Below are 21,058 nucleotides of genomic sequence, written 5' to 3'. Positions count from 1 at the left end.
GGACCCTTCAGTCCTTCTTCTCCTCTTCTTCTCCTCCATTCCACAAATCCCCCTCGCTTCTAGCACTGATGATGTTCCCTAGTTGGGTCATGAAATGTCTGCAAGAAAGCCACCAGGCTCAGAGAGCACCTAGGACCCCACAGCTCCTCCTCCTCCTCCTCCTCCTCCTCCTCCTCCTCCTCCTCCTCTCCCTTCTAGCACTGATGATATTCCCTAGTTGGGTCATGAAACATCTGCAAGAAAACCACCAAGGTCAAAGGGCACCAAGGACCCCACAGTTCTCATCCCTCCTCCCCGCAAACCCCACACTCCCTTCTACCACAGATAATGCTACCAAGGTGGGTAATGAAACATCTGCAAGAAAACAGAACTAGAACTCTCTGTCTCCTGGTGATGGGCCTAAAGTCACCCAGCTGGCTTTCACAGCCAAGGCAGGACTTGAGCTCTCAATTTCCTGCTTTCTAGCCCAGTGCCTTAACTACTAGCACAGGTGCAAACTCAGATCAGAGCCGAGATTATTCTTCCCAAGCAGGATTTAAAGAAAGGCTGCCTTCAAACAGAAGATTGCCCTCTGTAAATTAGGGCAGGAGCCTGCAAAGCAAGCTGGCTTAGCCTGGACGAGACTGAACAGGTTAAGTAATGCAGACATGTTTCTTCCGTCAGTGACTGGCAAATTTTAAAAATGTACCACCCGACGGTAAAATCAAATGGGTGGAAGTCAAATACTCCCATAACAGGGAATCTCTGTAAGGGGCTAGCCCTCGACTTACAGGCATTCATTTAGTGGTCACAACGGCACTGAAAAAATGACTAATGACCATTTTTCACAATTATGACCATTGCCAGCATCCCCACGGTCGCATGATCCGAATTCAAACGCTGGGCAACTGACTCATATTTATGACGATGGGGGTGTCCCAAGGGTGATGCAATCCCCTTTGGCGACCTTCTGACCAGGAAAGTCTATGGGGAAGCCAGCCACCACTGTGTCACTAACTTCACAACTGCAGCGATTACACTTTACGGCTGTGGCCACAAAGGTCGTAAAATGGGGTGACATTGGCTTAACAACTATCTCGCTTAGCAAGAGAAATTATGGGCTCAATTTGAGCACGAAGGGGAAGATAATCAGCTGACCACTTCACGTGATCTTGATTCGATAAACAGAGGCATAGAATCAAGATCACGCAAAGTATTAGTACCTGCTTTATAAAGCCCTAGTAAGACCACACCTGGAATACTGCAGCCAGTTTTGGTCACCATATCACAAAAAAGATGTGGAGAGTTTGGAAAAAAAAATTCAGAGAAGAGCAACTAAGATGATCAAAGGCCTGGAGACCAAAACATATGAAGAAAGGCTGCAGGACTTGGGTTTGGCTAGTCTAAAGAAAAGAAGAAATAGGGGTGACATGATAGCAGCATTCCAGTATTTGAGGGGTTGCCACAAGGCAGAGGGGCCAGGTTGTCTACCAAAGCACCAGATGGAAGGATGAGAAACAATGGTGACCAAAGAGAGAAGCAACCTGGAATTAAGGAAAAACTTCCTGTCAGTGAGGACAATTAACCAGTGGAACAGCTTGCCTCCAGAAATCATGGGCGCTCCATCACTGGAGATTTTTAAGCAGATGCTAGACAGACACTTGTCTGAGATGGTATAGGTTCTCCTGCTTGAGCAGGGGGCTGGACTAGAAGATCTCCAAGGTCCCTTCCAGCTGTATTCTATTCTTGAAACCAAGTTCACCTGAGAATTCCGGACCCATGCCAAGTCCTTACATGGCATGGGTCCGGAATACCTCGGGGACCACCTGCTGCCGGCGTCGACTCCCCTCCGCCCCGTGCGTTCCCACAGAGAGGGCCTCCTCAGGGTGCCTCCAGTCAGAGAATGTCGGCTGGTGGCCCCCAGGGGGAGGGCCTTCTCTGTGGGCGCTCCGGCTTTGTGGAACCAGCTGCCGGTTGAGCTCCGGATGGCACCGGATCTCCGCTCCTTCCGGCGCGGGTTAAAGACCCATTTATTTGAATATTAAAACTTAAAAATATTAAAACTTAAATTAATAAAAATATTAATTTAAATATTAAAACTTAGGGTTTTAATATTTATATATATATTTTATTGTTTTTATTGTGGGCAATAATTTAATTCTTTTTTAACTTTTGTACTTTTGTAGTTTTAAGATATGCCCTGTTCACCGCCCTGAGTCCTTCGGGAGAAGGGCGGTATAAAAATTTAATAAATAATAATAATAATAATAATAATAATAATAATAATAATAATAATAATAATAATAATAATAATAATAATAATAATAATAATAATAATAATAATAATAATAATAATATATAATATTTGGATAATTGATTGAATGAATTCTCAGGCCTACTTAATCTGATGACTGAACTACTCCATTTTGCCAGATTTATACAATTGCTGAACTGCAGGCTAATAAAATAGTCTGGATTTACAGAATATACTAAGCCCCAGAAAACCGGCCAAGCTAGCCACTTTGTCCAGAATGATATTGGATCTCCGGCTTGGACTAGAAGACCCCCCCAAGGTCCCTTCCGATTCTGTTACAGGTAGTCCTCGACTTACGTCCAGAACTAAGCCCAAGATTTCTGTCGCTAAGCAAGACAATTGTTCAGTGAATTTCGTTACATTTTATGACCTTTCTCGCCACACGTTCTTAAAAGCGAATCACCGCAGTTTAGTTTAGTTTAGTTTATTAATATTTCTATACCGCCCTTCTCCCGAAGGACTCAGGGCGGTGAACAGGGCAAGAATAAAATGCGAAGTTACAAATATTAAAAGAAGATTAAATAGTTGCCCATTAAAAAACAATTAATACAATACATTTATAAAAACCCCAAAAGTACAGCAATAAAAACCCCACCAATCCCCCATCAGGCCAGGCCGGCTTGAATAGGAATGTTTTCAGATCGCGGCGAAAGGAGTGAAGATCGGGCGCCATCCGGAGCTCCACCGGTAACTGATTCCATAGTTCCGGAGCGCCCACAGAGAAGGATCTCCCCCTGGGGGCCACCAGTCGACATTCTCTGATCGGTGGCACCCTGAGGAGTCCCTCTCTGTGGGAACGCACAGGGCGCAGGGAGGTTGATGCCGGCAGCAGGTGTTCCCTGAGGTACTCCGGACCCATGCCATGTAGGGCTTTGAACACCATTACTAGTACCTTGAATCTCACCCGGAAGACAACTGGCAACCAATGCAGCTCACGGAGCAGAGGTGTAACATGGGAGTATCGGGAGACTCCCAACACAACTCTCGCGGCTGCATTCTGTACCAGTTGGAGCCTCCGGGTGGTCCTCAAGGGCAGCCCCATGTAGAGAGCGTTGCAGTAGTCCAGATGAGAGGTCACGAGCGCGTGAGTGACCGTGCATAAATCATCCCGGCCTAGATAGGGCCGCAACTGGCGCACCAGGCGAACCTGGGCGAAAGCCCCCCTAGTCACAGCCACTATATGATCTTCCAAGGTAAGCCGTGAATCTAGGAGGACTCCCAAGTTGCGAGCCCTATCTCCGGGGGTAATAGTTCACCCCCCATGGAGAGAGATGGAATATCCAAATTGGCCCGGGATGAAGGTATGCAAAGCCACTCAGTCTTGTCGGGGTTGAGTTGAAGTCTGTTCCTCCCCATCCAGACCCGAACCGCCTCCAGGCAACGGGACATTGTTGTTAAGTTAGCGACACAGTTGTGAAGTGGATCTGTCTTCCTCATTGACTTTGAAAAAAATGGGATCACGTGATCCTCCGGGACACCGCAACCGTCACGAGTCAATTACTAAGTATTTGAATTTTGATCACATGACCCTGGGGAATAGCTGCAGTGGGCGTAAGTCATAAGCCACTTTTTTTTGGGTGCAGTTGTAATTTTGGTCACTAAATGGACAGTTGTAAGTTGAGAACTACCTGTATTTCGTTCTCTGTTCTGGACTCCAACCCCAGGCAACACGGCCAAGGTCAACGGCTTGTGTGTCAGCAAGCACAGCGTGCTTGTTCTTAACTGGAACAAAAGGACAAAAAAAAAAGCTAGCGAGAACAGCAAGAACATAGCTGGCAGGGAGGTAAAATGAGGCAAAAGGGAGAGAATTGTTGTGACGCTGCGGGCTGCAGGGTGGAGGGTAGAGAGTGAACGAGGCCAACCAGACTGCCAAGTTCAAAAGGCAAAGGCGTTTAGCTTTACGTTTAAATAATGGGATAGGGGTGGAAGAACTTGCAGGCTCTTATCCTGCCTCTCATCAGGCCCTGCGGGCGCCCAGCGCTCTCCAGCGCCAGCCCATTACACGGTGGTTTGCTCAACCTGAAGGCATCTGATAGCCAGCCTTCTAGAGGGTTGATAGGCATCTGCGTTGGTCTCAGGTGAGCGAAGATGGAAGCCTGCTTTGCTCCGAAGCCTGCAAAGTCACCTCGCGTGCTTTTGCTCCATGCCTCTTCGTCCATGGCGGCCTCCTTCTGCTGCTAAGGAAGTTGCTGTTCTCAGACTTGGCAGCCAACATGGCCCAGGGTAAGTCTGTGCTGAACAAGGGAATCAAACCGGCTTTGCAAACTCTCGCAGGTCCTGCTGCACCAAGAGCTGCAGAACTTCAGAGTGCCACCAGATGGCAGCTCAGAGGTACGGAAATGTCTAACTCTTTCGCCCCATCTAGTGGTTAACTGAAAATTTGCAGACAGCAGGATCAGCCCTGGAAGGAATTGCCACCAAGCCTTCTTCTAAATCCTAGGGCAGGAGCCTTCAAACTTGGCCCTCTTATGACTTGTGGACTCAACTCCCAGAATTCCTTAGCCACTGTGCCATAGTTCATAGTTCATCTGAACTATGGTGCTGGAGAAGACTCCTGCGAGTCCCTTGGACTGCAAGACGATCAAACCGATCAGTCCTAGAGGAGATCAACCCTGACTGCTCTTTAGAAGGCCAGATCCTGAAGCTAAAACTCAAATACTTTGGCCACCTAATGAGAAGGAAGGACTCACTGGAGAAGAGCCTAATGCTGGGATTGAGGGCAATAGAAGAAGGGGACGACAGAGAATGAGGTGGCTGGATGGAGTTACTGAAGCAGTAGGCGTGAGCTTAAATGGACTCCACAAGATGGTAGAGAACAGGAAGGCCTGGAGGAAAGTTGTCCATGGGGTCGCGATGGGTCGGACACGACTTCGGAACTAACAACATGTGAAAATTGCCAAGGTTTAAGAAAAATTGACCTATGGATTCGGTGTATGTTTGGAAATGACCCTTCTGGTTAATTTTACTTGACTGATGGATTGATTGATTGACTGGTTTCACCCTTCTCAACAAGGGACTTGGGGAGGCGTATATATTAATCCATTTGTTGGATTGTTGATTATCCTTCCTTTGGAAAGGAACTGTTTCCTCCTTGTTTCCAAATTATAGTCTGTCATGCCTGACATGCTTAACAGACACTCAGCTTTGTGCAAGTTTTCTAATTTTAAAATACAAATGACAAAGAAGCGGTTTTTGTTCCAGAAATATCCTCATCCTGGAGAAGAATAATTTTACGACAATTATTTCTCTTTGATTGTTTGGCTGGGCAGCCCCATCTAGTGCTCATCCGATGAAACTGCAACAAAGCATTCATCTGGAATTTGCACAGCATGTTTTGCCCAAAACATGGTTTGTTTGTTTGTAGTTTGGCCTAGCTACAATCCAGATAGTTTGTAAACCATTATTAATGACCTGAAGCCTTGTTGAATCAGGTCTTCCAAAGCATGTAGTCACAAATTAAAAATAATTCTCAAAAACAAATAAATCTCAAAAAAGGCATCTTCTATATGAGCTTTGGACTACAATACCAAGAGTTCCCACCAGTCATTGCCAAAAGGCACACTAGCAGAAAATTATTGGAGATGCAGTCCGAAAGCAACAGGAAAGCCTATATAATAATAATAATAATAATAATAATAATAATAATAATAATAATAATAATAATAATAATAATAATAATAATGAGGAGGAGGAGGAAGGGACCTTGGAGGTCATCTAGTCCAACCCCCTGCTAAGGCTGGAAACCCTATACCATTTCAGACAAATGGCTGTCCAGTCTCTTCTTAAAAACTTCCAGTGTTGGAGCATTCACCGCTTCTGGAGGCAGGTTGTTCCACTGGTTAATTGTTCTGACTGTCAGGAAGTTTCTCCTTAGTTCTAGGTTGCTTCTCTCCTTGACTAGTTTCCATCCGTTGCTTCTTGTCCTGCTTTCAGGTGCTTTGGAGAATAGCTTGGCTCCCTCTTCTTTGGGGCAGCCCCTGAGATATTGGAACACTGCTATCATGTCACCCCTCACCCTTCTCTTCATTAAACTACACATACCCAATTCCAGCAGCCGTTCCCTATATGTTTTAGCCTCCAGTCCCCCAATCATCTTTGTTGCTCTTCTCTGTACTCTTTCTAGAGTCTCGACATCTTTTTTACATCATGGTGACCAAAACTGGATGCAGTATTCCAGGTGTGGCCTTACCAAGGCATTGTAAAGTGGTATTAGTACTTCACGTGATCTTGATTCTATCCCTCTGTTAATGCAGCCTAGCACTGTTGTCAATCCACGGTTGGTCGAACCATTAATATTAATGAATAAATAGTCATAAACACGAATGGCCTTGTTTATCATACCTGCTAATCAATCAGCCAGGCTTTACGAGATGCAAAAGTGGGCTTAGGCATTGCAACCAAGCCATGTTATGGCTTAAAATGATGTGTGAAGTTCAGTCTCAGATCTTCACCCACAGGGCACGGAGCTGAATGCTTCCGTCCAGAACTGGTTTTATTGTAAGAACTCAGTAACTCAACCCAACAGGTAAGCTGAGCGGCCTCAGCTGGAGATCCAGGAATCAAGTGGGAAGCTGTGTTTCTATTCTGCTTCCTCCTTGTTTTATGAAAACAATGGCACTCGGCAACCAGCTCTGACCTTTTGTACAGTTGTTGTGACTTTAATCACAGAGATAAACATATCAAGAACACCTCAGGCATTCCTTCACCTTTCCAGAGATGAAGACTTGTCCCAGCCTGTTTAGGAGTCACCAGATGGCCCCTCTAAAGCCCATAGCTTTCTGGGCGTCCACAAGAAGCTCCCAGTTTGTCTTTCTGCCAGTTCCTGGGTTATGACCTACCAGGCAGCGGGGATCAAATTATTACTTATGACTTCACTTTCTCCTGGATCATCGTTAAAGTCCCATCCGTCCATCTGGACCACAGTCCTGCTTCTTCTTGACCACATGGCCCTTGCTGCCAAGCTAGGTTGGGGGAGAAAGGGGCCCAAGGCAGCTACTGAAGTTTACAATAATGGAAAGAACTTGAATCAAGGTTTCTTGGATCCCACTCAAACTACTAGGTATGTCTAATCTAACGAAGAGAAGAACTACAAATGACATGATAGCAATTTTCCAGTACTCAAAGAGCTCACAGGGAACAGGCCCAAAACACCAGAAGGCAAGACAAGAAACAACGGATGGAAACTAATCAAGGAGAGAAGCGACCTAGAATTAAGCAGAAAGTTCCTGACAGTGAGAACAATCGATCAATGGAACAGCTTGCCTCCAGAAGTTGTGGATGCTCCAATACTGGAAGTTTTTAAGAGATTGGGTGGCCATTTCTCTGAAATGGTAAGGGATCTCCTGCTTGAGCAGTGGGGTTGGTCCCTTCCAACTCTCTTATTCTATCTTCTACTAACTAGTGGGTTCTTCCTCTAATAAAGTTTTTGCAGATTTATATATCTGAACAGAAATATTTTTGTGAGAAAGAGACCGCACACATTGTGCTCAATTTTCCTTTCTTTACCATAAGAAAGGCTGAACGCCAAAGAATGGAGGCCTTTGAACTAAGGTGCTGGAGAAGACTCCTGCGAGTCCCTTGGACTGCAAGGCGATCAAACCGGTCAGTCCTAGAGGAGATCAACCCTGACTGCTCTTTGGAAGGCCAGATCCTGAAGCTGAAACTCCAATACTTTGGCCACCTAATGAGAAGGAAGGACTCACTGGAGAAGAGCCTAATGCTGGGAAAGGTGGAGGGCAATAGAAGAAGGGGACGACGGAGAATGAGGTGGCTGGATGGAGTCACTGAAGCAGGAGGCGTGAGCCTAAATGGACTCCACAAGATAGTAGAGGACAGGAAGGCCTGGAGGAAGGTTGTCCATGGGGTCGCGATGGGTCGGACACAACTTCGCAACTAATAACAACAATATCCTTTCTTTGAACTATCTGTCTGTCTATCCATTTCTATCATGGTTCCTATACTATACTAAGGCAAAATTTAAAAAAACCTGATTTATGAGGCACAAAAATTGAGTTTGCCCAAGACATTTAAAAGTGTGAACCTAGCTTCTATATTATAATCTTAAAGATCCGGCATAGAATATTAGATTGCTACTAGGCAGCTAATGTAATTCCATTTACCATTTCTACCTTAGACTGCCTAAATGCAATAAAGGAGCCTCGGGTTTTGTATTCCATGTGAGTGTCTTTGTGTTTACAGGGTAAAACTATCCTATTGACATAAGTGTTGGCCAGCAAAGGAAATTCCTGTCACTAACAACAAAGCCCTAGGTGACTAATTTCACCCGTGTATTACAAGAAACAGATCCTTCTAACCTGCCGTTGTGTTCAAGTAAAGAGCAGAACATTATTGATTGTACTTGGACCACAGGTAAATGAAACTGGGAATGCTTGCTTGGTTAAAGTTGGGCTACTTGCTTTTTGAAACTCTCGCTGGAAGAGGTGGGCAACTGGGTGATCACATAGACAACGGTATTGTTTGATGTGAAGCCCATTTGTGTAAAATCCTTTTCTAATTCCTCAAACTGGTGTTATGCAGGTGGTAAAGGGGTGGTGAAGAAAGACTGTTCACCAGCATGGGAATCACTCAGATTTTAGGACAATTCTCCAAGTAATCCTTGACGTATATCTGTAATAAGCACTGGGAATTTTGTTGTTAAGTAGCACAGTCATTAAGTGAAGCATCACAGGATGATGACTTGTGACGCTCCCTGGTGGCTTCTCCATTGAGTTTGCGCGTCAGACGTCTGCCAAGTAGATTCTCAAAGGGTGATGCTGTGACTGCTGGATGCTGCAACTTTCGTAAAAGCCCAACTGTTGCCAAGCAGATGAATTGTGAGTGTGTGACGGCAGAGAGGCTGTGATGGTCATAAATGCAGAGACCGTTTCTAAATCATTTTTTTTCCAGCAGCATGGTAACTTTGGGCAGTTGCTGTACAAATCGTTATAAGTCAAGGACTACCTCTATGCTAGCTTAGGTTTCAGATTCTGTCTAGCAAGTAAAGGCCAAGGATGGGAAGCGAAGGAGGGATGATGGGTTAGTTTTTAAGTAATGATAGAGGGGGATATTTGTAGCTCAGGGTTGAACTGTGGGGTCCTTGGTGCTCTCTGAGCTTGGTTGTTTCCTTGAAGATGTTTTGTTAGCCATGTAGGGAACATCATCAGTCCTAGAAGGAAGTGGGGTCTGTGGAGAGGAGGAGGAGGAGGAGGAGGAGGAGGAGGAGGAGGAGGAGGAAGACTGTGGGGTCCTTGGTGCTCTCTGAGCTTGGTGGTTCTCTTGCAGACATTTCATTAGCCATGTAGGGAACATCATCAGTCCTAGAAGGAAGTGGGGTCTGTGGAGAGGAGGAGGAGGAGGAAGAGGAGGAGGAAGAGGAGAAGAAGAAGGAGGAGGACTGTGGGGTCCTTGGTGGTTCTCTTGCAGACCTTTCATTACTAAACTAGGTAACATCATCAGTGCTTGAAGGGAGTGGTGTTTGTGGAGAGGAGGAGGAGAGGGGTCCTTGGTGCTGTCTGAGCTTGGTTGTTTTCTTGCAGACATTTCATTAACCACATAGGCAACGACATCAGTGCTAGAAGGGAGTGGCATTGGCAGACTGGAGGAGGAGGAGAATGAGAAGAGCAGGAGGAGGATTGTGGGGACCTTGTTCCTCTCTGAGCTTGGCGGTTTTCTTGCAGACGTTTCATTACCCAACTAGGTAACAGCATCAGTGCTAGAAGGGAGTGGGTTTTGCTTTCTTTTCATATAGAAGTGGCTTGCCTTAACAGGGAGCACATAAACAGGAAGCAGCCCCCTCTCCCTTTATCACTGATGATGTTACCTAATTAGTAATGGAAGATCTGCAAGACAACAACCGAGCTCTCAGAACACCAAAGACCCCTTTGGCTTGAAGTACATGCCATCTTAGTGGAAAATTTCATTTACTTGGAATCTTCTGCATCTAAAACTGTGCCCTCTACCCACTCTCAATGTAGTCTTCAGAAATATCTCCCCCGCCCACCCACCCCCAAAACCCTTCCCAGACTGTATATTTGTGATGATGGTTTTTTTTCCTCATTTTTGTTTTTGTTTTTGGAAAGGATGGATTATACCCTGGAAGACACGCAACGCAAGGAGAAACTTCTGAAGACTGTTTACACCCTCCAAGTCAAATCAGATTCCACTTTTCAGAAAGCCAGTCCTCTCCTGACCAACCATCCAGGCATGGGCATGGTGACTGACCACCAAGTTCACCAGCTGGTGGAGAAAGCTAGGGTCATCTGCCATGACCTCGACAATATCAAAAACCACCTTTATTATCGGCAAGATGACCTGGTTCAGAGGATCTCAAATCCCAACAGGAGCCACTATGGACCGGTGTGTGGCATTCATTGCTCCCCAGATGGAGTGGTCTACATTACTACTGAGAATGCACCCAGAGTAGACATTCTTAACCGCTCCGGCCAGGCATTCCGATCCATCTCATGCGTGGAATGGAAGAAGGCGTTTTTTTTACCCGAGGACGTGACCATCACCAGAGCTGGGATGGTGGCTGTCACAGACATGTTGAACGGAACCGTCCACATCTTCAATGACCGCTCCACGTTCTCCAGGGGGGAGTGGCTAAGAATTGGGAACTTTTGCTCCCCCAGAGGGATTGCAGTTGAAGCATCAGGAAGGATACTGGTGGCTGACTACACCGAAGGAAAAGTCCACACCTTCGCCCTGGACCGAGCTTTCAAGATGCGGAGCGCTCATTCTGTCCCCAGCTTAAGTGGTCCACGCTACGTGTGTATGATCCCTGACGGGGGCTTTGCTGTGAGTGAAGAATGTGGCGAAGTCAAGGTCTTCGACAGCAGCCACAAGCTGGTTTCCTCCATCGGCAGCAAATACGGGCACCAGTTTGGCAACCCTGCTGGCATCTGCGCCGATAAGGAAGGCAATATTATCGTTGCGGACGAGCAGCGTCAGAAAGTGCATCTCTTTCCAAAGAACGGCTCTCCAATCTGTCTCGTTTCTAAAGGTCTTCTGAGACCGACTGGCATTGCCTGTTCCACCGAGGGGTCACTTTTGGTCACCGACAGTGGGGAGAACGATGTCAAAGTCTTCAGATATCGTGTGAGGCCCCATTACAACCCTGACATTATACCTGGGGACAATCCAAGTTATTCACCTCGAGGGAAGGCAGGATAGGATCCTCCACTGTCCTCTACACAGGTAGTCCTCAACCTATGACCACAATTGAGCCCAAAATTTCTGTTGCTAAGTGAGACAGTTGTTAAGTGAATTTTGACCCATTTCACGACCTTTCTTGCCACGGTTGTTAAGTGAGTCACTGCAATGGTTAAGTTAGTAACACGCTTAAGCGAATCTGGCTTCCCCCGTTGTCAGAAGGTCACAAAAGGGGATCACATCACACACACACACACACACACACACACGGATGCTGCAACCATTATAAATATGAACTAGTTGCCAAGCACCTGAATTTTGATCATGTGACCAGGGGGATGCTGCAAACGTCGTAAGTGTGGAAAATGGTCATAAGGCGCTTTTTTCAGTGCCGTTGTAACTTTGAACGCTCACTAAACAAAGGGTTGAAAGTCGAGAACTACCTGTGTTACTTTTACAAAGCATCAATTTCTTTGCCACATTACCTCATCAAATCTGCACTCACTTGTCCAACAGTACATCAACCTACTCTAGTGAGGAAATATAAAGTGCAGTGCTTCCTTTGTCATAGAGAAGACCCAGCCCAAACAAAGAAAGCAACTTCAGCAAATGGCACCCGAAAGGGGAGAATCTGAAACTGGTGCTAAATGGACAATTTGTCCAATAATTAACTTTTTCTTACTTTTTTGTAGCAAGAGAAATGTCAGAAGAGACAGACCATGGGAGAATGAGGGTGGATGATGAGCAGACTATTTTTTTTATTTTTTAACCTGGCACTGATGAGAGTATTTTGACCTGGAAAAAGAGAGCATGCCCAATTTTGAGCTTTTAGGTTCCGACTGACGAACCCAACTGAGCAAGCACCATCGAGACAATCCAATTTCTTAATGCAAAACTTTATTGAGTACATCATTTTGGCACAGGTGAAAGCAAAACCAGCTCTGGTTATTTCTCGTGCAAACCACTATAATTAAAGTATAGAATCCTCCCTCCCCCTATTAGTGCAGGTCACATGGTCCAATTGAGTGTCAAAATATTGTTATGAGAAAGTGTCTCTGTGTGTTTGCCAACACCTGCTGAAACGTCCTTGGCTCACACAGGCTGATTTCTTGTTGTCTGGAGCCTGCATTCCATTTTTCCTTCTCCTCCCCCCTAGTGGGTTGGCAAACTGAGAAGCAATAATGGTGGCAACATCATATGTGCGCCTTGAGCTTGACACAATGTTTCTCAACCTTGACAGTTTTCAGATGAGTGGACTTCAACTCCCAGAATTCCTCAGCCAGCGTTGAATGTGATTTGCATTGTACCTGTATTTTGTTAAAAAAAATATTGTAAGAGTTGTATTGTAAGCCACTTGTTTGAGTAAGCCAGCATTGAAGCATAAATAAATATAGTAAGGCTGAAAGTGGCTGCCTTGTTTGTAAGTGTGTAAGATATTCTTCTATGTTTTTATCTGCTGATTTGTTGTTTTAATTGTTTTTCATGTTATTTATGCCAGTTTATTTTTTGCTGTTTTCAACTTGTAAACTGCACAGAGTCTCACAAGTGAGATAGGCAGCTATATAAATTTAAACATACAAACAAAAGTTAATATAATATGAATCTGGCTAATATAAAGAAAAGTTTTTGTCTTTCATCCCAAAGATTCAATGCTTCCGCCCAGCAAAGTTTGATATAAATACACTGTTAACATTTTGTTTTCTCCCCAAAGTATAGCAAGCATATTTTCTTGCAAAAAAAATTAGGGGCAAACCTGAAGAAGGAGCAAATCTGAAAGAGGTACATAAGTATAAAAGGAATATTTGTTTATAACTTTGCTTTACAAAGGAAAATTCAAGAGCAAAACCAAGAAAACCTCTACAAAAATGCATATTCTAATAAAAATAAAAAGCTTAATAAGCTACGAAATTATAAGGAGCAAGGATTAAAAAGGATTTCTGCAGTCAGACTACACAGTGCCATTTGTCCAGTAAAATGACCACAATAAAGGGCAAAAGTGAGTTTTTGAAAAATAAATAAAAATAAACAAATCTAAAGGATAACTTTCTGTAATGAAGGTCTGTCTTTTTATAATAAAAGACATGGTCACAGGACCAAAGACAGATATTAAAGAGGGAATTGCATACGGGAAGATTCTGAGCCATTTTGTAGAGTTATCAGCTTCCAACAAAATGTTTTGGAAGCAGACAAGGCGAATCTGTAATGAGATATCAGTTGAGATGGCATGAAGCTTATCAGGAAAATGGAAGATGCAGGCCCTGCGTTGAAAGGAAGCTGTGTGTTCTGCCCAGGGTGTGGGCAGCAACAGTTAATTTCGCTTGGCGGGGGAAATGTTCTTACTGCAGTAAGGAGAGACCATTTGGCAATTTGAAAGCTTGCTACCTGACCTTCCACTTTTCTGCATTACTGTACATTTATTCAGGTCAGTATGAAACAAAAGCCAAATTCATGCCTGGTCTAAACAAACCGCATTTTGTATGTGTGTAGATTGTTAGTGAAATTTTGTGGCTGTAGTGCTTGTATTGTGGCATCTAATTGTATGCTGTACAAGGATAAACTTGCAAGTTCTATTCTATGGTTGTGTGCATGGGTGTAATTAATGCGTACGTGAATTTAATAAGCTACAAAAGATCATAGAAGCCAAAACCAAGTTGCTTTAGAGCAAAGTCACAGTTTGTTTCTTACTTTATCTATGGTAAAAAAAATGTAAAGTAAAATGTTTTAATAGGTGGTTCTGTACTTGTAGGATGTAAGAAAACGTCTGAGAATTTTCAGATATTTTTTTTAACCAATTTGAATAATCTAGTACTGCTTTTCTATTACTGGTCTTCTATTTCAGTCTTTCTGAAACTTGACTATGGACCTGAACTCCCAGAATTCCCCAGCTAGCGACCTTGTGCTGTGGAATTCTGGGAGTTGTAGTCCACACCTATTCAAGTTGCCAAATTTGAGAAACACTGCATTTGACCGGCTCCAAAAGGCACAAACTTCCACTTCTTTATTTGCTCTGAGTGGATTTGTTTCCGAGGGGCAACGTGTGGGAAGCTCAGCATTTGCAGAAGAACGATCCGCCTTTATTGTTACGGTTTAACTTTTTATTATTGTTATGGTTTAACTTTATTGTTATTGATATTGTCAACCAATAACAATAAAGGCGGGGTGGGGGGAGACTCCTGATTGAACAAAACTAAAAGAGCAGCTTTTTTTGGCCATAAAAATATGTCGAACTGCTCGTGAGAGCGAAGAAGGAGTAGTAAAAAAAATCTGAAATAAATAGCGGGATCGGTTTCAAAAAAAGCACGAATTGCGGCGAAAATTCCTTTCCGCCAAAGAGAAGCGCGGCGAGGCGGAACTCAATGTAGGCGAGCGCGGGAGGTCGCCGGAAGACTATTAGGCAAGGACTTCACGGACGTTTCTGAAGGGGCGGACCGCGTCTCCTAGAAACCGACCAGTAGCACCCGGAAGTGAGTTGAATGTCAAGCGGCGCGGGCTCTTTTTCTCCCTCTTCCGCGTTTCTGCGGGCAGCAAAAGCGAGCGGGGGGTAAGTTTGGGGAACAGTCGGGAGAGCTCTTCCCTGAAACGGGGGCAAAGGGGGAGACGGTAGCCCTTTTTTTGCCTAGCGTCCTTGCAGCGGTCGAAGCAGAGGCACGCTTAAGCTGAGTTTGCTGAATAAACCACGATGGGAGGGGTCCCTCTGGGGTTGTGGGCCTTTCACCGGCCTGGAACCCCGGTGGGTGGGGCGCCTGTCTCAGGCATCAAACCCAGGGGTGGGGGTGGGGGAAGGGGTGGTGTGAATTGGGCCACCCGGGGTTCCCGAGTTGAGTCCTGGAAGCGCCTTCATGGGCAGCAGCTGGGCGAGGAGAGTCGCCTGTTTGGTCGGAAGGGACTCTGTAGTAGGGGAAGATTGCAAAAGGGCTGGGGTCTGCCTTGGGTTAAGCCAAACTGGGGTGGGGGTCTTTTGGGGAGAAGACGCTTGGGATTGCTGTCTTGGGGAGAGAAAGTCATTGGTGAGTGTTTGGGGGTTAGGATATTTGGAGTAGGGGTTCTCTGTCCTGGGATCTTTGGAGGGCATTGTTTGTGGAGGGAATTTGGGGTGGATTTTGGAATTGGGTTCGTTGTGGGAGAAGATCTTTGGGGGAAGATGTTTGGGGTGGGGTCTTCAGGGGAGAGCCTTTGGCATGGAGTCTTTGATGAGGATATTGGGGTGGATTCTTTAGCCGAGAATCTTTGGGCTTCATATAGGGAAGACATTAATAGAGTCCTGACTGTTGGACCAGGGTGCTTGGAGGACCCCAGTGGGAGCTAGATGGTTCCCCCCCCGGAAACGGGGGGGACCATCTAGCTCCCACTGGGGTCCTCCAAGCACCCTGGTCCAACAGTCAGGACTCTATTAATGTCTTCCCTATATGAAGGTTAGGCAAATGGACTCTTCACAGATGTTCATTCTTCAACTACTAAGTAAAGGATAAAATATTATCCTTCAGATCTGCTCAACTTCCCTTTAGCTTTTTAGAAACCTGTCCTTTTACTTTTTTAAAAAAAAAACTTCACTTATTATGGTTTGTAGCACAATCAGTCGGAAGCTTAGGCTATATTTGCCATTTTTATCCACCTATAGAGTCCTTCTCAAAGAACTGGGATAGGCAGATGTTGTTTAATGGTGTTAAAGGTCTTGTCACAGGGTGCAACCTGTTCCGAGCAAAGCTGCCTTTAGCAATTAATGATAATTTTGTCAGTGGCATAGGTGTTCAGTGATGCTTGAGATATTTTGGAGTTGTTCCCAACACATTAAAGTTTGTTGCATAGTTGGCCAGATGTTCAGACTGGATTTGGCCATTTTATCCACCTATTGAGTCCTTCCTAAGGATCTGGGATAGATAGATGTCAATGTTTGATGGTGTTAAAGGTGTTGTCACAGGATGTAAGCTGCTCTGAGTAAAACTGCCTTTTGCAATTGACTGATGGTGATTTTGTCAATGCCGATGGTGTTCAAGTGGTGCTCCAGTTGTTTCAGGATTGCAGCCAAGGTGCCTATGACTATTGGTACTACCTTTGCTTTCTTTTGCCACAGTTGTTCTATTTCTATTTAATAATGATAATAATAATAATAATAATAATAATAATAAGAAGAAGAAGAAGAAGAAGAAGAAGAAGTTGGAAGGGACCTTGGAGGTCATCTAGTCCAACCCCCTGCTAAGGCAGGAAACCCTATACCATTTCAGACAAATGGCTGTCCAGTCTCTTCTTAAAAACTTCCAGTGTTGGAGCATTCACCACTTCTGGAGGCAGGTTGTTCCACTGGTTAGTTGTTCTAACTGTCAGGAAGTTTCTCCTTAGTTCTAGGTTGCTTCTCTCCTTGACTAGTTTTCATCCATTGCTTCTTGTCCTGCTTTCAGGTGCTTTGGAGAATAGCTTGGCTCCCTCTTCTTTGGGGCAGCCCCTGAGATATTGGAACACTGCTATCATGTCACCCCTCACCCTTCTCTTCATTAAACTACACATACCCAATTCCAGCAACCGTTCCCTATATGTTTTAGCCTCCAGTCCCCCAATCATCTTTGTTGCTCTTCTCTGTACTCTTTCTAGAGTCTCGACATCTTTTTTACATCGTGGTGACCATTTGCAGGTCTTTGCATTTTTGTTATCTTCTCCACTTTTTTATTATTATTAGGAATTGATAATTCTTCATTAGGAATCATTTTTATAAAAAAACTACAGCTAAACACAGCATGACTTTTGCTGTTCTATACCATTTTGTTTTGTCTCCATGATTCCACTCCAGTAATTTGAATTTATAACTGTTAGAGTTGTGGTTACTTGGTCTGAGGTGTAAGCAGATGACAGGGAATGGCTAATGGCATCCCCAAAACCAAGCATCTTCCAAATGTCTTCTGTCTCGTTTTTTAAAAAACTAACATTTAAAGATGATGAATGTTGCAAACTTGCTGTCATTTTATTGGAAAATATCTCAAAGAAAACACCTAGTACAATGACATGTGGCATATTTAATGAAATATTGTTGAGAAACATAAAGAGGAAACAAGGGCAAGTGGCAACATCTAATATGGGTCATCAGTGTAAGGAATTAGCCAATGATTGAGCTTTAAAATTGAGTACCTGTCAACCTATAAAGATTTCTGCCCACATTAATAGTCTTCACATTATTGGGGAAATGTGTTATGTATTATTGTTTGAATGCTGTAGAAAAAATTAAGGCCTCGCTATCTAACCATTAAATCTAGCCTGTCTATCAACAGATCTTTTTGGCTACTCTAGAAAAATCTACATTGAGAAAGAAAGTCTCAAACTTTTCAGGGCTATGTGGTTGCTAAGAAATTGTTCTATGGTTTCCTAATATGTTCTGGTCCTATTATTCTCTCACATTTGTGTGCATTTTTTGCAACAATTTTCTCTCTTTCTATGCATTTTGTCAATGCTCCCTCTTTGAGCATTATTACTTATTTAAAATTTTAAAGCTCACATTACCAGCAAAATGTAAGATACCCAGCTCCTTGTTTTTTTTTTCTAATAAGGTGTAATCGAGGCATTTCTACAATAAGACTTGGTGAACAGTGACCTGTTTTTATCTGTTCGCTCGCTTGCTTTCTCCTTGCATATATGTGTGATAGCTGGGGAAAAAAGGAGACTGGGGGATTCAGTGCAGTAAATATGGGTTAGGTTTGGATAGAATTATTTATTTTTATTTTATTTTAATTCCATTTATATCCCGCCCTTCTCCGAAGACTCAGGGCGGCTTACAAGCTTAGCAGTAGCCTTCATTCTATGTATATGCCTGCTTATTAGGGCTTTCACACACCCCCTACAAGCGGCATTATTACAAAGTCAGCTTAATTGCCCCCAACAATCTGGGTCCTCATTTTACCTACCTCGGAAGGATGGAAGGCTGAGTCAACCTTGAGCCTGGTGGGATGCGAACCTGCACTAATTGCAGGCAGCTGGTGTTCCTTAAGGAGGCATTAGCCCACTGCTCCACCAAGGCTGTTAATTAAGAACCAACATTAATGCTCACATGCTTAAGAACTAATGTGCTTAAGTACCAATATTTTCCAGAAAAATAGTCCTGTTGCAAACTTGGCAGGAAACAGTTTTGTGGAGCACAAATGTGTCAAATGTCCATTCCCCCCCCCCCACACACACACAATATCTTCCTGTCTTGGAAGCTTTAGTTGCCAGTGGGAATGTTACCACAGTATGAATCTTATTCCTGTTTTTCCTCCTAAGCCAGGAGATCAATTGACCCCTAACATTTACCCTCACTGACAACTGCCCCACATTCCTAAGTGAAAGGGCTGATGAGGAAATAACCCCATCCCAGGAACTGTAAGCCTTCTCTTCTTATAAACCCCACATTCTGATAAAGAGCATGTATCAGCCAGACACCACTTTTCTGCCTCAAGAGACTGGGAATTCATCCATAAACAGAGATTGCCTCCTGCAACACCATTTGACAGGTTGACTTTCTTTTTCTTTTTTTTTCTGGATAAGTCAAAGCATTTTCAGTGCAAATGAATCGCCCCCTTTCCCAGGGTTAGGGTTAGGGCAGGGGTAGGCAACCTCGGCTCTTTTATGACTCATGGACTTCAACTCCCAGAATTCCTGAGTCAGCTGACTCAGGAATTCTGGGAGTTGAAGTCCATGAGTCATAAAAGAGCCGAGGTTGCCTACCCCTGGATTAGGGTCAGCAGAGACTTCCTTCCCTTCAGATATCCTTTCCAATCCACCTGCTGTAATCCAACATTTGCATTCTGCTAATTGGACCTATCAACGGAGGACACAGCCCAAGGGATTTTGCCTGAAAACCTTGGGAAAGGTGCTGAAGGACAGCAGACGCTGGATGATGTAAACTGGTCTTAGTTTACTGTAACGTTTGAGTTTAATATTTATTAAGTTACTTAAAAAGATAAGAATTTGTTAGTGCCAAGCTCATGTGTCACACATTTTGAGGTCACCTTGGATTTTAGAGTGAAAACAGAAAGACCGGGGTGGATAATCCAAATAAAGTGATATTTTCCCTCCTTTGTGCCTTCCACCGAGGAAATTTTGCAGTCACAATCATAAACATAATAGTACAGTTGGAAGGGACCTTGGAGGTCTTCTAGTCCAGCCCCCTGCTCAAGCAGGAGAACCTATACCATCTCAGACAGGTGAATGTCCAATCTCTTCTTAAAAACTTCCAGTGTTGGAGCATTCACCACTTCTGGAGGCAGGTTGTTCCACTGGTTAATTGTTCTAACTGTCAGGAATTTTCTCCTTAGTTCTAGGTTGCTTCTCTCCTTGACTAGTTTCCATCCGTTGCTTCTTGTCCTGCCTTCAGGCGCTTTGGAGAATAGCTTGACTCCCTCTTCTTTGGGGCAGCCCCTGAGATACTGGAACACTGCTATCATGTCACTCTTCATCCTTCTCTTCATTAAACTAGACATACCCAATTCCAGCAGCCGTTCCTTATATGTTATAGCCTCCAGTCCCCCAATCATCTTTGTTGCTCTTCTCTGTACCCTTTCTAGAGTCTCGACATCTTTTTTACATCGTGGTGACCAAAACTGGATGCAGTATTCCAGGTGTGGCCTTACCAAGGCCTTGTAAAGTGGTATTAGTACTTCACGTGATCTTGATTCTGCCCCTCTGTTAATGCAGCCTAGCACTGTGTTGGCTTTTTTGGCAGCTGCAGCACACTGCTGGCTCATATTGAAGTGATTGTCCACTAGGACTCCGAGATCCCTCTCACAGTTACTACTATTGAGCAAGGTATCCCCTATACTATACCTGTGCATTTGGTTTTTCTTGCCTAAATGTAGAACCTTAGTCCTTCGTAGAATCTCCTACATGCCACAGGAAGAAATGCTAGCTTTTTTTTGCTCTCTTTTTGTTCTTCTGATGCAGAGACCTAAAAGACAAATCATTTGTTAGAATGGAGGTAAGTAACGGGACCAGCATCACTTGCTAAGTGCACTGGTGTTGGACTGCTGCTTATTTTATTTATTTTGTACAGGTAGTCCTCGACTTATGACCACATTTCAGCCCAAAACGTTGTTAGGTGAATCACTGCATTTGATAGGTGAGTCACACGGGGAATTAAGTGAATCTGGCTTCCTCATTGATTTTGCTTGTCAGAAGGTCGCAAAAGCATATAACTCCGGGAACCTACACCCGTCATAAATGGGAACCAGTTGCCAAACATCTGAATTTTGGTCACATGACCATGGGGAGGCTGCAGTGGTTGTGTGAACAGTAGCCTTAAGCCACTTTTCTCAGTGCTGTAACTTCAGACAGTCACTAAATGAAATGTTGTAAGTTGAGGACTACCTATATAGTGTAACAGAACACGACATCAAGACGCCAAAAAATTCTCAAAAACAGCACTCGCAATGTCTTACAATATAAAACACACTATTTAAAAAAACACACAGCATGAGCGTTGTATACAATTGGGTATAAAAATTAAATTACGACTCGAGTATAAGCCGAGACCCCTAATTTTACCCCAAAAAACTGGGAAAAAGTTATTGACTCGAGTATAAGCCAAGGCTGGGAAATGCAGCAGCTGGAGGCTGGATCCCCCGAAAGACGTCTCTGCTGAGATGAGAGAACGGGGTG

The 21,058-nt window shown here is 44.1% G+C and overlaps 1 protein-coding gene across 1 annotated transcript in view; it reads left to right on the top strand.

The window, feature by feature from the left end:
• The first annotated feature begins 14,951 nt into the window (after positions 1-14,951).
• Positions 14,952-21,058, top strand: part of PIGQ (phosphatidylinositol glycan anchor biosynthesis class Q) — a 41,452-nt gene continuing 35,345 nt past the window's right edge. The window contains exon 1 of the mRNA XM_081338377.1: positions 14,952-14,984. The gene's annotated coding sequence lies outside the window, so the exon portion shown is untranslated. The remainder of the gene's footprint in view (positions 14,985-21,058) is intronic.

Source organism: Vipera berus, assembly GCF_964194415.1.
Source record: "Vipera berus genome assembly, chromosome: 13".
NCBI classification, from domain to species: domain Eukaryota; kingdom Metazoa; phylum Chordata; class Lepidosauria; order Squamata; family Viperidae; genus Vipera; species Vipera berus.
This window is presented reverse-complemented; position numbering and strand designations above follow the sequence as displayed.